Consider the following 5,938-nt stretch of genomic DNA (forward strand, 5'->3'; position numbering starts at 1 on the left):
TCCTAGTTCCATTCCTAATTTTCAACAAGCAAAAATTAACATGAACAATTAGGACAAAATTGACTAGGCATTATACTATTCACATCATCCAATCACAGCTTCTATCTATAAAATATATACTAAAGAAAAATGCAAAAATGCAACATGCAATAGCTAGATATAAACTATGATATATATACCAAAGGAAAATGCAATGCAACAGTAAAAAATACTCCAAATATATACAAGAAACCTACTAAATAAAGTAAAAATAAAGTGCAAGGTGTGTGGGAAAAGAAAGTTTACACCCCAAAATGGTGAATCCTTTTTCACACTTAAGCATTGCACGGTCCTCCGTGCACAAACAAAATCCGGGGGGAATGTCTCTCAAGAGCTCCACCTTCGGTTGGCGGATGCGGGGGCTTGGGTTGTGTGGAGATTGCCGAGTCCATGTATGCTCAGCATCTCCCTCCTCAGTATCATCTTCCTCTCCCGACTTCTTGCCTTTATGTGTTATCCTCAAAAAGAAGAGCAAAGTATAGTTAGGACTCATAGGGCAAGTAGCACAAAAGGGTAAAGGAGAGAGTAAATAAGCATCTAATTGAGGAATTTTGCATAGTGGCATGGAATACACACGACGGCCGGCTAACGTGGTATCCACACAATGAAAAAGTAAGCATGAGTTCCTCAACTAAATGGCCTAAGATGCAAGAAATAAATGAACATCAATCAAACACAAGCAAACTTAGGCAATTGTAATAGGAGTGAGTTGAATGTAGGAATTATTGGATATTGAAGTTGTGCACGTGAAAGAGCAAAATTAATAAAATAGCACAACAAGCAATAACCAATTCAATAATGAAAAGAGAATTACTTATTCATCCTTAGGAAAAATCAAATAATCACATGGTTAAGGTGTTTGTTACAAAAAGTGACAAGTCTTGATAGAATCAAGCCAAGTCAACTCAAACAAATGCAAAGTATTAACAAGAAACAAGGACCTTGTGATGTGATTATATTGACTTAAAAACCATGATGAACAAGCAATTCAACTCAATTCACTAAATTTTATGTGCACTTACATAATTGTCCTAGTGGTACAATCAAAACATGAGTATTCAAACCCACTAGGTACTAGTAAATTAAGGAAAAGTATAAGTTTATTGATGAAAACTTCAAGCAGCAAACAACCCAATCAATATCAAACAAACACTTACAATTTATTCAATTAACAAGCAAGTAAACAAAACTAATATAATTACCAAAATAGAAAAGAAATGCAAACAAAACAAAGTAAAGCAAGTAGAAAGGAGGGCAAAAGCAAGAGAAGAAAGGGGTGGAAAGGAAGAAAAGAAGTAGAGAGAAGAGGAGAAAAGAAGTATACTGAGAAAATAGGGGTGTGCGCACGCACAGGGGTGTGTGCATGCGCACACTATAAGGAAAGGGGAAGGTGTGCGAGGGCACAACAGCATGCGGCCGCTGCAAATAGAAGGGACATAAGGAGTGTGCGTGCACACAAGCCTGTGCGCACGCACAGAAGACTTTTTTTTTAGGGTTGGATCATGTGTGCGCGTGCACACAGGTCTGGGTGCGCGCACAAGAGCGTAAGGGGCAGGGGTTCACGCGCACACGCTGTGCCAACGCTCCCACCAGAGTGGTTGCAACTTGGCGTGCGGACGGACACTGACGTTAAGATTTTTGCTAGTAAACAATTTTATAAAAATAGTCGCGTTGTAGATATAGCTTCTAAACCAACAGAAATCCCTTCGTGCAAACGTTTTGCTTGTCACAAGTAACAAACCCCTTTAAAATTGATAACCGAAGTATTTAAACCTCGGGTCGTCTTCTCAAGGAACTGTAGGGAAGTATATTCTTATTATTGGTTATGAGTTTTGTAAATTGGGGTTTGAAGGTAAGGAACAAGTAATTAAATGACAAATAAAATAAATAAATAACTATAAAATAAACTCTTGGTAAGGTGTGACAATTCGGAAGTCCTATCCTAGTTATCCTTATCAATGGTGATGAGAATTGAGTTTAATCCCACTTAGTTAACCTTTACTAAACAAAGGAAGGTCAAGTAGACTAATCAATTTGATCCTCAGGTCCTAGTCAATTCCTAAGGAAAGACTAGAGTTATTGGAATTCGATTCGATTAGCAAAAACAACAATTATCAATCACGATGAGTTTGATAACTCAAGAGTCTCCAATTGATCAATTAAAGCCAAAAGGGAAAAATCTAAATTATTTATATAAAGAAAGGAAAGCAATCACAATTCTGAAATACCTCAAGTTGTACTAATAAAGATATCAAATGTAACATGGAAGAGTTCATAAATTGAATTGAGAAAATAATAAAAAGGAATATTGAACCTGATAAAGAGTCAGAATGCTAAATTGAAATAACAAGAAATCCTAATCCTAAAACCTAAGAGAGAGAAGAGAACCTCTCTCTAAAAACTACATCTAAATAATTAAAAGTGACTAATTGAATGCCTCCTTGAATGGATGTATTCCCCCACTTTATAACCTCTAATCTGTGCTTTCTGGACTTGGATCTGGGCCAAAAAGGGTTTCAGAAATCGCTGGGAGCATTTTCTGTAATTTCTGATGCGAGGCGTCTGTCACGCATCCGCGTAGGTCACGCGGTCGCGTCATCTGGAGTTTTCCTTGTCATGCGTTCGCTTCGGTCATGCGTCTGCGTCATCTGTGTTCTGCTTAAGGCACACGTTCACGTCAGTCACGCGTTCGCGTCGCTGCTTTTTCACGCTGGGCATGCGGTCGCGTTGTCCATGCGTTCGCGTCGATTCCAGTTTCTTCAAAAACTCCATTTTGTGCTTTCCTTCCATTTTGTATGTTTTCTTTCCATCCTTTAAGTCATTTCTGCCTTTAGAATATCTGAAACTACTTAACACACAAATCACGGCATCGAATGGTAATAAAGGGTAATTAAAATAAATAATTTTTAAGTATAGGAAACATGTATTTCACATATATCACATAATAAGGAAGGGAAAGTAAAACCATGCAATTTACTTGAATAAGTGAGTGAAGGATTGAATAAATCTCTTGAATTGAGCATAATATATATCATAAAATATGGGTTTATCAACCTCCCCACACTTAAACACTAGCATGTCCTCATGCTAAGTCCAAGATAAAGAATAAGGTAAGGTTAAAGTGGTGGAATCTCATGCAATGCAATCTATCCTAAATGCAACTACCTAAATGAGTCATGCAATTCTAATTTTTATTCACTTGTAATATAAAACTTACATGTAGTTAAATTAATTCACATTCTCAAGGAATCATATATGCATAGCCAACCTTAGATAATGTTAAGGCACTTTACAATTGAGATGGGTAAAAATATTTTTCAAACTTGCAAGACAATTAACAATTTAAGTAGAGATATATGGTGATGAGCTATTAAACCCTCACTGGATTTTGTGTTTACTCTCTAGTCACTCAGTGTTTATTAGGTTAATCACTCTATTCTTCTTTTTATCCTTACTTTCTATAACTTTGTTCTTCATCTAACCAACCAACAATTATAGAATACAGACATACAAAAATCATGAGGTCTTTTTCAAGGTTGTAATGGGGCCAAGGTAAAGGTAAGGGTATATGTATAAAACTAAGTGAGCTAATAAGTGAATCCTTGACTAGTCTAAGATCTCACCTAACATACATATTCTATTTTGTCATTCAAAGCTTCTTAACCTATTTACCCAGATTTTTCTCACTTTGTATTGCTAGCTCATTAACTTAAATTTTATCCCATGTGCATTGATTCTTTTTATTTTGCGATTGTGGGATTTTTGTATCCCTTTTATTTAAATAATTTTTTAATACAAATGGTAATTCAATTGATTTCACATGAGCATGCTTCGAAAATTTTTATTTTGAATATTTTTATTCTTTTTAACTTTCTACCTTTGTTTCTATCATCCATGTTCCCATAAAGTTCCACACACTTAAACAACACACAATTTCTATCTTAAGCTAACCAAGGATTCAACTTGGGATTTATTTATTTTTCTACTTAAGGCTAGTAATGTTGTTTATAGAACAAGAGGGGATTAAAAAGCTCAAGGGGGCTAACAAGGGTGATGTAAAAGGTAGGCTAATTTGGGATAAGTGAGGAAAAATTCAAATGATGGCCTCAATCACTTTCTTGGTATGTATCTATATTCTATAATCGGACACATAGATTAAAACAAAGTAAAGAACCCCAGAATAAAAAGAAGGGCAAAACACACAGGAATAAAAATTATGGTTTGAATGTAACCATACAATTAAGCTCAAAACTCACAGGCTGTGTGTTCTCTAGCTAAAAAATTATATATCAGTTATACATGTCATGCAAGTAGAAATTAAGAGTTCCCATTATTCTCAATGTAAAATTTTGGGTGGCTTTAAAGTTTTAGCGTTCCTCTTTGATGAAATGTTGTTAACTAACTAACATGTTATGTTCTTTATACAAGGTGTGAATTGTTTTTATTCTGTTAAAGTCTCTAGTTTACTTCCTTTTTATTTTTAATTTAAACCAAACTATAACATGCTAAAGGGTAAATTATACTAATTAATCCACATATTCTATAACTAATAAGTTGGAATTGCAACTAAACTAACTGGCTAGAGTATGAACTAAGGTGCAAAATGCAGAAATAACATAAAAATACATTAAAAAAATAATGTATAAGTGCTGAAAATAAAAATAAAGATAAAAATACAGAAAAATAACCAAAATAAGATAAAAGAGTCTGCAGTGGTTCACCAAAAAAAATATGCCAGAGATGGCGACCTCCCCACACTTAAAATAAAGCATCGTCCCTGATGCTTACTCAAGCAGGGTGTGAAGGAGTGTCATCTCCGGAAGGATGGGCTGCTGGAGTCTCTGTGGAGGCCTGAGGGTCTGTAGACTGGATGAGTGTAGGAGGATCTGTCTGCTGTAGAGGAGGCTCTGACTGGATAGGAATCTCTGTATCGGTGGCCTGAATCTGCTGTGGCTCCTCCTGCTGTGGCGTAGCCTGCTCCGGTCCTGTCTGTGCAGCTTGGGTGGGTGTCTCCTCCTCGTGAGCATCCTCCTCTACCTCAGATGTATCAGAAGGGATGTCAGGCTCGGAGGGGATATCACCGCCGGAACGGATCATCAACTTGACGTGCTCATAGCGTCGCTTGTTGCGACACTCCATACGATCCAAGCGGGCGAAGAGTCGATGCACCAAATGGTAAATAGGCTCAGGAGCAGCTGGAAGTGCAGTGGGTGGGGCAGGTGCAGCAGTGGAAGAAGAGAGGGCAGCTGAAGGTGTGGCTGTCTCATCAGAAGCAGGAAGAAATGAAGGTCTGTAGCCTAAAGCCAGAAAGTTTCTGCTGTGAGGAATGATCTTCTTGCAGTCCGCAGCAGGTAGCTTCTCATCAGCATCCTCCCAAGGCACGTCAGCTCGACGGCCTAGCTGGGTAACCAAGTAAGGGAAAGGGAGGGTGCCTCTGACATGGACCCTGGCCATGTAGTGCTGGATGAATCGTGGTAGGTACAGGTCCTTATCCTCCATCACACACCAGATGAGGGTGATCATAGCAGCAGGCAGCTCCGTCTCATGAGTGCTCGGCATAATAAAGTTACTCAGGATCTGGTGCCAGAGCCGAGCCTCATCATTCAAGTATATCCGCTTGATTCCTTTAGGCATGGTGGTGTTCTTACCCATGACCCATGGAACAGTAGGGTCAAGGGCTATCCTCTCATTGATAGCATCCCAATTGAATCTCAGAAACCTCATATCCTCTTCAGCCTTTTGGTAACCGTCAGGCTTATCAAACTTAGGCTGAAGGCACAGAATATCCTCAATGACCTCTTCAGTGACCAGTATCTATTTTCCTCTGAGGTGCACTACATCCAGGGAAGTCTTGAAATAATTGCAGTAAAACTCTCGTACCCAAGAAGCATTGACCTCA

Source organism: Arachis hypogaea, chromosome 15 (assembly GCF_003086295.3).
Source record: "Arachis hypogaea cultivar Tifrunner chromosome 15, arahy.Tifrunner.gnm2.J5K5, whole genome shotgun sequence".
Lineage (NCBI taxonomy): Eukaryota > Viridiplantae > Streptophyta > Magnoliopsida > Fabales > Fabaceae > Arachis > Arachis hypogaea.